At 38.7% G+C, this 12,404-nt stretch overlaps 1 non-coding gene across 1 annotated transcript; it reads right to left on the bottom strand.

Annotated features, from left to right (window-relative positions):
- Positions 1–8,170: 8,170 nt before the first annotated feature.
- Trnas-aga lies at positions 8,171–8,252 on the bottom strand. The gene has a single exon. It is a non-coding gene; the product is annotated as a tRNA-Ser (tRNA).
- Between the last annotated feature and the right edge of the window lie 4,152 nt (positions 8,253–12,404).

Here is a 12,404-nt window from a genome sequence, read left to right as displayed (position 1 = left end):
GTTATCCTGCTGCAGGCAGCAAATTTCAATTCGCGTTGCGTCTTCGTCGTCAGCGTCGACGACGTCGTCACATTTTATTAGCCTGTTTGCTGCAGGACATTGAACGTCTGTGCCGGCAGCAGGCCTGCTCCTCGCCCGCGTCCTTTGTGCTGCAATAAATAACACACACACACACACACACACATACATACACACATACACCAATTGCTTGGTGTTTGGCAATTTTCGGGTTAGGTGTGGGTGCATTGAACTGCGCTGCGCCTTGGGTCAAACAATGGGCATATCCTTGACGCTGCACCGTTACGTTCCACTGCTGTGTGGGCCTCGCTTAGCCGTGGATTAAGAGCGCGTGTCATTGGCCACTGGCCATTGTCCATTGTCCATCGTCCATCGTCCGTCGTCCGCTGGGGTGAGCCGCTCAAGAAACTGCCCGGCAGCTGCTCACACTCTCCACACACACACACACACACACACACACACACACACAAATTTATAAAGAATAAGTATGCAGCAGAAGGGTCACCCTTTTCTAACGGGAACACTTAACCCTAAGCGCAATTTCGTCGCGGTGGGGGTGGCCCTAATGATGATAAAGCGACGGCAACAGCGGCCCAAAATGCAACAACAACAACAACAACAACAACAAGCGACAACAACAAGCGTAACAAACAACTGCCATCATTGTCAGCGTTGCTGTGCGGCGTCTCCTTGATGCGTCCTTCAGGAGCTCTCTGGCGCATGACTTTTCGCTGCCACACAACAAAACTCGCAGCTCGCAACTTGCAACTTGTCGCAAAACTTTGCCACACTTTTTTACACACTTTTCTTCTACTCTTATTTTTTTTTTGTCGTTGCTGTTGCAGTTGCCGCTGCTGCTGCTGCTGCCAGGCATCGCACATCAGGGTCGGTCTATTGCATGAAGTCGCTTGGGCGGGTAGCTTGACTTCCAGCTGTGGCCTGGCATCAAATGAACCAGTTCGAATGAACCGCTGCTGCTGCCGCTTAGGCGGGTAGTCTGATTGCCAGCGGCGGCCTGCCATCAAATGAACCAGTTCAAATGAACCGCTGCTGCTGTTAGGCATCGCACATCAGAAACTGTCTATTGCATGAAGTCGCTTGGGCGGGTAGCTTGACTTCCAGCTGTGGCCTGGCATCAAATGAACCAGTTCGAATGAACCGCTGCTGCTGCCGCTTAGGCGGGTAGTCTGATTGCCAGCGGCGGCCTGCCATCAAATGAACCAGTTCAAATGAACCACTGCTGCTGTCAGGCATCGCACATCAGAATCTGTCTATTGCATGAAGTCGCTTGGGCGGGTAGCTTGACTTCCAGCTGTGGCCTGCCATCAAATGAACAAGTTCATATGATTTAGTTCAAATGAACCAGTTCAAATGAACCGCTGCTGCTGTCAGGCATCGCACTTCAGAATCTGTCTATTGCGGGTAGCTTAACTTCCAGCTCTGGCCTGCCATCAAATGAGCCAGTTCAAATGAACCGCTGTTGCTGACAGGCATCGCACATCAGTCTGTCTATCGCATGATTTCGCTTGACTGCCAGCTGTGCTCTGCCAATTGCCAAATGAACCAGTTCAAATGAACAGATGGCACATCACTCAAATAATGTTGTGTTCCGAAACAATCTAAGTATTATTATGAATTCTGAATAATGTTTCAATACAATTTGTGCGAATTTATAAACGATATATAACGACATATATAAACATAGTGTATTGGCTCTTCGGTCTGATAGCAACTGCTTCATCGCTCTAAGATGACATTTTGGGGAAAGGTTTGAAATTGTTGTTCGGGATGTTTGAATGGCACCTAAAATGCCTTTAGGGCATTTGGATAGTAAAAAAAGTCAAAGCAGTAACAAAAGAAGGAAGAAGAAGGAAATACAGGTGAGGGAGAGAGAGAGAGAGACACAGAGCGAGTGAGGCAAAGACAGTAAGAGAGGGAGAGAATAAGAACACAAATCGCAAACGAAATGCAAGGCTCTAAGTCAGAGCTAAGTCAGAGTCAGAGAAAGAGTAGCTGCTTGGCTATGTCATTGATTGTGTTTGCATCGTTATCGATAACACATATGCAGTATCGATAAGTGGCATAAGCTTGCAATATCTCTGACTCCATTCTCATTCTTACTCATTTGACAGAGACTCGTTCGAGCTGCTGCCTTAACACTCAACTTGAGTGGAGCTGATCCTCGACGCTTTTCATCAAGGCGAAACGCTTGAATTCTCGCATTCATCAGCTGAATGGGAAAATGCAATGGATGACAAAGGCAACGCAAAGATAATAAAATAATAAAGCGGCTTTGGCGACGCCGCTGCTGCTAAAGCCAATGCGAATTACATTTGTATCGCAGCGCAGTTAGCTGACGCAAAGCGCGAACGCGCATGTAATCTATGAAATATGCACCAAAAAGTACACTGTTCAAAAAACCCAGCTGTAGTATCTAATGTACGCCAGGTAGAGTCAAGTGAACACCGCATTATACGATTTTTTATTGGTTTATCATGAAAGAACTGAAACAAAATAAATTCACGTAATCTAAGACTCTTCTATCATCTATCAGTCTTTAAAGAGTCCAACTTAAACACCTACCAGACCGTATTTTTCCCTGTCTAAATCTTCACACTAATCTACAGTTCATACTCCTTGCATTTAAAGTATCTTATTGAAATGAAATCCAAAATTATACAGCAAAAGTCTTATCAATAAAAAAAAGTTACAGGAAATGAAAAAATAAATAAATAAAATAAAAATAAAAAATATATTAAAATATATAAATGCAGCTTATAAGCATATAAAACTGAGAAAATATTTAAAATTAATTTACAAAAATATATATTTTAATTTTCTGTAATTTTCTTGAAATATTTCAAGAAACCTTTTTTTTCCTATTTGAATTTGAAATATTTGCATCGTTTTCCAATCAGATTTTCTAGCTGTGTTGCGACATTCGTGACTTTTAAGCTTTCCTTATGTGTCTCACCCTCCCTCCCTCTCTCCCTCTCTCCCTCTCTCTGTGTTTGTGTCTTATTTTTGTATATATATATATATATTTTTTTTTTGTTGACTTGCTAAGATGTCGTCACATTGGCATTGTACACGCTTGGGGAGTAGCTCATAATCCGTTATTAATTGTCCGGCGACATGTTAGGGTGGAGCGCAGTTGGCTCAAGAGACACACAAACGCGTATACACACACACACACGCGTACACACTCGTATAAAGACATTGTGAGCTCCTTTTTGATATACTTTGAGCCGTGTGTTTGAAATGCGCATTTTGTCTGTTTGCCTAGATGAGACTGCAGTCAGCAAAAACGTTTGTCAATGTATCTGTGTAACTGTATCTTCCACAAACTGTATCTGTGTGTGTGTGTGTGTCCTATACTCGTATAATTTATTTACTAAAGACACGCAAAATTCTTGAATGCAAATATTTTACGTTTGTTTCTTTCATTTTTTGTTTTTTCTGTTGTTTTTTTTTTTGCTTTCATTGAGGCATTCGCGTTGACTCAGCGCCCGCGCCTGCCCCATCGCCCTCGTCGTAGCGCGTGGGCGTGGCCGCTTAACTTTTCACTCAGCATTATGAAGTGGTCATGCAAACTATACACCCACACACACCCACACACACACCTACACACAGGTCGGCCATTTGGGGGTGTGAAAATGGCGTTCGCTGCAGTTATTCAGGCATTGCCATAGCAGCATTTTTAATGTGAATCAAACATGCCGCGGAGCGTGAGATAGAGCCGAGCTATACAAGTGCATTACCTGCCTCTCATATTTGTAAAGTCAAGTCTTCAATTTGTAAATAAACACAAAACTCTTACTTACACTGGGGTAAATGAAAAATGGGAAGCGAACGTGTGGTATCGGGAAGATCCTTCTAGTAGTCTAAAATTTCCATAATATGATTATGATATTATAATATTGATGCTATATAAATATATTGATGCTATATAATTAGCAATACACTATATATAGTCTCTATAAGTTATATGATATGCCTATCGATAAACTCAACTCGATAAACTTCTTTGGAGATCTGACAGGTCTCATTAGGTAGTATATTCAATAGGTAGGTATATTCAATATATTGTAAACAAAATTCAGAAAATATAGGATTTCTGTATTTATCACACATACAACATACGTATAAACTAAATCAAATCATCGATATTTTATCGATAATATAAATATATTGTATACAACATTTAGAATATATAAGATCTTTGCACTTAACACATATTCAATATACGCCTAAAAAATGATCGATATTTTATCGATAAGTTGGAACAATATTGATCAGCTCAATCTAGAGAACTGATCTATAGGCAGAAACACACATATTTCATAGATATGCTGATATACAGACAGCTAGATAGATATACAAGTTAAGCGCTCCCACACCAGAGTACTAGTGATTGGGGGAGGCTGTGTTGGGTCCATGTGAATATAAATAACTTTGTGCTCAATGAAGTAATATAGTTTATAGAGTTTAGTAACAATTAGTAACTCTCTCTCGTCGGAATTGAACTGAGCCATATCAGTTCTGCTGGTTGGGTTCTCCCTTTGAATGTCTGACTGGACTCTCCAGCCTTCTTAGATTGTCGATAGTCTTAACTTACATATATGTACATATTATATATATGCATTTATATATAGTATATGTATTTGCTAAAAGCCCTAAAATAGCCTCAAGTAATGTTGGATTGATTTTAGTCTTCTCCCTTCGTATTCATTGGAGTTTTCATAGAGCTCTGCTTTAGGGCAAGCGCATGATAATCAATTCCAATCTCTGCTCACAAAAGTATTGCAAAACTAGTTTTTTTTTTTATATAAGAAATTTCAATTTCACATATTATACATACATATGTTTTCTTTGTATATTTATTTCATATCAATGTATTAAGAGTTGGTATTAACTTGGCCAAAATATGTTTCGAAATTCATGTTGATCTCGATGGGAATATATATCAACTCTTTGGTTGCTTTCAGTTATGTTCAGAGCTCTACATATTTTATGGGCCATCATTAAGCATAAACAAGCGCTTGTGGGAGGGGCAGTGGACATGGGTGTCGAGAGTTGATTGGCGGGAGAGGGGAGGATCGTGGTAGAGGGCGTGTTAATCGTTGGCCAACTTGTTGGTCACATTTGTCAAAGCGATTTGGCAATGTGTTGCGTCTCGAATGGAGCCAATTTCCAGGTATCAAGCAACTCGGTTCATTGGCCAAAAGCGAACAAGAAGAAGAAGAAGACCATAGAGGTGTATATGTATATACAATTGAGGGAACTGAGCTGTAAACCTGAGCGGCGTTCAAAATTTCAACACCTATATCTCCGTTTACTGTGGGCGAAAATTTATTGCGCGGCCCAGAGTGAAAATTGCAAAACGATTTCGGCTAAAGCGCAAATCAAATACGAGAAAAAAAATAAAGAAAAACGTATAAAAGCGACAAAACTGCAATTTAAATAAAACATTAAAACAAACAGAAAAAGAAAGAAACTGCTGAGAGTGGGCAGTGCCTGACTGAGAAATACCCTGGTCGATAGGCGTTAGTTTAGATAGCTTCATTATGGCTCTATTCGTGGGAGGAGGCATGGATTGTGCTGAAGATGGAGAAAATTTAGATGAATGCATTAGCTACCTACGAGAAAAGCTCCAAGAACTGAAGATCGAAATCTAGGTTCGATCTGTGTTGCTCGTTTACGATCTTGAGCTAGAGCTGCTTGGAACTAGAACTAGAAGTGTCGTATGCTTAAATATAACGGTAGATAGAGCTAATAGATCTATATACCCACATATTACTAGGTATAGCTCTTCTAGCTTAGCCGAACATAGGGGCACAAGGCAAATGAAGAAACTTATCAGAACTCGAACTGCTATGAGCATTCTCTTTATATATGTATGCATTTATGTATGTATGTATGTATGTATGTATGTATATATATAATATATGTACCATCAGGGCTAAAGACAAGATCTAACTATGTGTTTCATGAGGTAATATATTTTATATAATTTAGATGCAATAGATCTAAAATCTTTCTCGTCCGAATTGAACTGAGCCATATCAGTTCTACTGGCTGGGTTCTCCCCTTGAATGTCTGGCTGGAGTCTCCAGCCTCCTTAGATAGTCGATGGTCTTAAATTATATATATATAGCTAGGAAGCTTTCATATAAACTGCTACGACTAGATAAACGCCTCCTGCCCAGTCAATATGCCCAGTTAATGCACTTGCAATAGCTACAGGGTATCTAAGACAATTCGAGAGCAGATGACACCAAGCAGCAAACAGGTCGCGTCACCTCAGTTCAGTTCGATTTGATTTGGTTCGTGTGAATTTCTTGTATCAGCTGCAGCTGATTGTGTCTGGGCAGCTATTAGAGATAGAGATAGAGATAGGGATAGAGATAGGAACAGATATAGACGCCGCTTGCATAAATTTGTGGCATGGATCTAAGTTTTTTTTTTATTTTTTACTATTTTTTTTATTTGCTGTACATAATTTAACATTCGATTTCCTCAATTAGCGACAGGAGCCACGCATCGCACTGTAATGCGGCGTGTGGACCTACGAGATGCGCAACTCAATTAATCAAACCTGAAGTCGCGCCAAGACGAGAGAGTCCAAGTTTGAATTGGGTCAAAGTCTGTGCGGTCGTTAGCCGAGGCCTTTACCCATTTCTATTTCTATTTCGACTCGTTTTTGGCAAACCAAAGAACAAGAAAAAAAAAAAAAGCAAAAACCAAGCGAGAGAAGAACCGTAAATGCTGGGGAGGCCAGCGTATAGATAAGCCAGGTGAGATACTCTGCTCGAACAATGCCCATTTCGCGCAGCGTTTTTGCAAATTTTATGCGTTGCTCTGATTTCTGTCGCCGATTTTGTTCGTCTCTCACTTTGTGCTTCTTTTTTTTTTTTTGGATTTTTGCTTCTTTTTTTTTCTCGCCAGTTGTCGTCTATCAGTGGGTCTGCATCTAAGCGCTGAGTGTGTTGCGGCCGGGGTCAATGCGCCAATTGTATCATCTGTAGCCAAATGTATCTCACAGATACACACAGCGATTATTATATAAATTTCGCTCGAAGTGCCCCATCTGGCCCATGATTAATCTAATTGCCAGTCGAATGAAAGTCCATCTACCTGGCGTACCGACCGCCCGACCGCCCCCGTTTCGCAACGCTGCGGGTGGCTACCCCAAAGAGAGCCCCTCCTATGAGCCCCCCCTCCCCCCTCACCTTACTCAGTCCGTTACTATCCCATCGAGCCGCTGTCTGCTCTGTCGCTTAAGCGCGTTTAAAATTCAATCAATTTAAGGTTAATTACAAAATTTTTCGCAAATTTTCACAGCTGCTGTTGTTGTTGCTTTTCATTTCATTTCTCTCGCTTCTTTCCTCTTACATTTGCTGAAGTGATTCGTGTTTAGATCTTGAGCCAATTTTTTATTTATTTTAATTTTTTTTCGGCATATTCAATGGAGACTCAAGCTGCGTAATGTCTAACGTTTTAATAAAAAAATTTTAAATTTATGCGATAAAAATTTGAATTTTTTCTAAACTTGTATATAAATATATATACAGATATTTGCCAGAATATTTATCAGGAATAGATTTCTGTCTTAATCCCACTATCAATAAATATCAAGACAAAATTATTGAAAAAAAAAAAAAATTAAAAATAATAATAATAAATATAAGAAACCTCTATCTATTATTTCTTCTGAGATCGATGCGTTAACAAATATGTACAGACAGACGGACAGAGCTAAGTCGATTCAGTTCGTCGCCCTGCTAAGAATAAAAATATATATAAGTACGCTATGGGGTCTGCCACGCCTTATTCTGCCTATTGCATGGATTTGACATCTTTATAGCGCAATTCCATTTTCAACGGGTTCAGTGTATAAAAAGAGTGATTTAAAATTGCCGTATTAAAAAAAATATAATATTCATATATGTACCTAGCATACAAATCATACATCAAGCTTACTTCAACTACTTTCCTCGGTGTCATTCCGATGACAACTATTTTCATTTTTTATATTTTCTAAAATGTATTTAATATTTTTAAAATAGAATAAAATAATGTTGGCAAACCTTTAAACATTTCAAAATATATAAAAGTAAAAAAAAAAAAAAAAAATACTTTTACACATCCTCGCAGCCGGTAGGATTCGAACCTACGCTCCCAGAGGGAATCTGATTTCTAGTCAGACGCCTTAACCTCTCGGCCACGACTGCTTTGTGTTGGGGGGAGAGGCAAACAGTGCTCTATAAACTAACGAATCAATCTACGAAGATTCAATTACAAATAGTAAATAAATAAATGATGACATACATATCAACGTATATACAAAAAGTTCTTGAGAAATGTATAATTATATTTCTGTCAGCATTCATTATGAATTGTCTTATCTAAGTGTGGCTAGTAGCTAGTAATACACATATATAGTTTTTAATTAATATATTAATATATATTAATATGGTGGCATAAAGCAGAACACTTGATTGAAATTTGATAAACATGCAGCAAAAGGCATCATCAACTGAAGCATGAGTACTTGATAAAAGTTTGAAAGTATTGCAGATCCGATTACAAACAAACGCAGCTCTAAGCAATGCTTGAGTGCCCCAAATGTGAATGTGTTGTACTTGCAGCTCTTAGCACTTCAGAGGGCTTAAATTGTTAACTGAAATGAGCATACATACATACAAACGAGCATAGAGCTGAATTTACTTTTGGCCAATTCGTCTAGCTCAATTATCGCAAATTTTAATTAGTATATTAAAACTTTAAAATGTTTAAGTCTGAAGAAAAATAAAATTCCCAAAGTGGATGCAGTTATCTATATAGTCAATGATACTACTTTAGATAGCTGACGGTAAAGTCTTCAGTCAGTTCGATCTTTGTTCACTGTAAATTAATCTGTCTTATAAATTAATTTAGATAAATAAGATCAACTTAACAAGTAAAACTACTCTGATTAAGGAATCGAGACTAATAAGTCTATGTAGTATCATGAGTCCAAACTCACAGACTATGGCTATATCGACTCAGTTCATCATACTTTTTGGACTCTCCCGCAGCACCGTCTTCCTGGTTCCACACCCTGTCACAATACCATCATAACCTCCATTCCCATTCATGCTACCGGGGGTCACCTTCAGTGTTTGTTAAACAAGCTTGCCCTGCTCGCATTTAAAGCTGATAAAAATGTACAATAATCGATTCGCCCATCTGTTGGCACACTAACGGAGACCGCTAAGGTGGAATGAGTAATTCCAATTCCAATTCCAATTCCAGCTGAAACCGAAATAAATATATATTAAATATAAGATAAGTACGTCAGAAAAGAAAGCTGCGAGAAAATTTAATAATAATCAGAGTAAGCATGAAAAAAGGGGCACATTGAATATGAAATACCCTAAGAGAGTCTGTTGTTTGAGTACGAAATACCCTCATGTAGTTGTACCTTAAAAGAGATTATTGTTAGAGTGATGATTTTAATATGTAGAATCTCTAGAATATCGTATGGACATCGGAACGACATACGACATACGACATACGACATACGACATACGACATACAACATACGACATAAGACATAAGACATACGACATACGACATACGACATACAACATACGACATACAACATACGACATACGACATACAACATACGACATACGACATACGACATACGACATACAACATACGACATACGACATACAACATACGACATACGACATACGACATACGACATACGACATACGACATACGACATACGACATACGACATACGACATACGACATACGAGATATACAATATGTCTTATATGATATTTCTTTAGCAAATCCAAATAGAATGAATGGGCATAGCAAAAGTCTTTCTATAAAACAATTCGACTGTATATACATATATCATAGAGTCTGTGGGTTACCACCCGTCTGCGATAGTTGGAATACCCTTTCTTGAAGCTCTCATGCACAATAATAAATAATAAACAACGAACTTAAAGAAAGGCACAGCTAATTTTTTTCTCGCATTTTTCCCCTCTTTATTTTTGCAAACTTTTTTTTGACCTTTTTTGGTTCATTGGACTGGCCAAGCAGCCCCTGTTGCTGTTAGATGTTGCTCTGCTTATACGTGTGGGCCATCCATCTGGTAAGTATCTAAGCGTATCTATCTGTGTATCTAGCTACACACACACACATACACATGCACAGCTATCTATCATACTTGTTCCTGCTTTATAATTTGCCTGGCGAAAACTATTTTAACAAGCTTTATTTATTATTATAATTTTGTTTTGGCAATGTTTTTTTTTTTTTTTTTTATTTTTATTTTTTTTTTTGGGTTTTGTCAGCTACGCGATTTGCAGCGAGTATAGAAATTAATTAAAAAATTATAAAGAAAGCGCCGTTAGCTTCGGTCCGTTCGACTAGGCGCAAGGTTCAATGTATCTGCGGGATACACGCTCATTGACCAAAAGTTGATTCAACTTGGCCAAGTTCAATGCTCGACGCACAACTCGCCAAAATGTATTCTGTCCGCCACACACACACTCACACACACACGCACGCACACGCACGCACCGGCAGGCGTCACAATTGGCTTTTCGTAGGCTCTGCCTGCAGCAGCCTTGACAATGAAAAACGCAGCCGGTTTTGGGTCTTCGGCTCGGGTCACTGTCTGAACTTTGAACGCGAGTTCAAAGCACCCAAAAAATGACGATGACGATGACGATGATGTTGATGATGATGATGTTAAAGAAGAAGACGCAATTAACCGGCGCCTTCTGCTGCTTTTCGGCGCTTTTCCTGCCTGCTGGGAAAATCAATAACCAAAAACTTAACGAAACGAAACGAAGCGAAGCGAACGCCTCGCATTTTCATTTGCCATCTAATTGGAAATGTAAGGCGCTTCGCTCGTTATCCTGTTTTTGGCTCCGCGCATTGCTCAAAATAATCATTTATCTTCTTAATCGCTGCATGTCAAGCACTCAAAAACAGATCGGGTTGAGGGTGTGTGTGTCTGTGTGTGTGTGTGTGTGTGTGTGCTGCAAGTGCAACGTCTGCAACTGCCAAATGTTTTGTCTTGAGCATCGCCGCCGAGGGCGCAAGTTTGCCATTAAATTAGATGCAAGCCAAACTTCGCGTCTGGCTAAGATTCATGCCAAACCCAGCCAAAGGCAGCCAACAAAATCTAATTGTAACCTGTAATCCTTTTTGGCGCAGTGCTGGAATAGATATATTATCTCCTTAGTTATGGAATATTAGCTAGTTCGAATAGTTGAGCTACATAAGTTCGAATCTAGGATTTTTAAGGAACCGAAGGAACTAAAGGAACTAAAGGAACTGAAGGAACTAAAAGAACTGAAGGATCTGGAGGAACGGAAGGAACTAAAGGTACTTAAGGAACTAAAGTAACTAAAGAAAGTAACGGAACTGAAGGAACTAAAGGAACTGACGGAACTGAAGGAACGGAAGGAACTAAAGGTACTAAAGGAACTAGAGAACTATGAACTAGGATCTGAAAGAACTAAAGGAACTGAAGGATCTGGAGGAACGGAAGGAACTAAAGGTACTTAAGGAACTAAAGATACTAAAGAAAGTAAAGGAACTGACGGAAGTAAAGGAACTGACGGAACTAAAGGAACTGAAGGAACTGTAAGATCTGAAGGGACTAAAGGAATTTAAGGAACGCAAGAACTGATCTGATTGCCTAGTAATGTAATTTTTTAATTTAAAAAAAATACGATATACAACCTAGGACTTACAATATATGAAATAAAATATACGATATAAAATATAAAATATTTATGACTTACTAAGCATGCACTAAAATTTACAATATACCATATTAGATAGAAGATATGAGATATGACTTACAATATTAGACATAGAATACATTACAGTCGACATATGATAATCTATGCTAATTCATATACAATAATATACGCTGCTGATGTTCTGGTACACGATATGAGACATACGATATTCCAAATACGATATAATAAATATCGTAAATTAAGTCTTGTGCATAAAAATGATAGAACGTATTATATTATATAATTATAAACAAAAAATGTTTTCCATATAAGACAGACTTTTGTTAAATATCTTATCCATATCCCATATATGTATATCCTATGCATTTCAGGAATCTGTCATATATGCCAAGAACAGACAAAGTCAATAAATGTTTGATTGTATATGTGTGTACCACTCGCATGTCAGCAACATCGCATATAGTTTTCATAACTTCTGACATTCCTTGGCATTACGAATCTGTGGAATATTCTCTCACATTGCTAACAAGCGACAAGGAATCTACATGCCGAATTTCCTCAACTGTGACAAAATACTTCCTGGGCTAAATACAACGACAAATTA

This window comes from Drosophila mojavensis, unplaced genomic scaffold (genome assembly GCF_018153725.1).
Source record: "Drosophila mojavensis isolate 15081-1352.22 unplaced genomic scaffold, ASM1815372v1 contig_136, whole genome shotgun sequence".
NCBI lineage: Eukaryota > Metazoa > Arthropoda > Insecta > Diptera > Drosophilidae > Drosophila > Drosophila mojavensis.
This window is presented reverse-complemented; position numbering and strand designations above follow the sequence as displayed.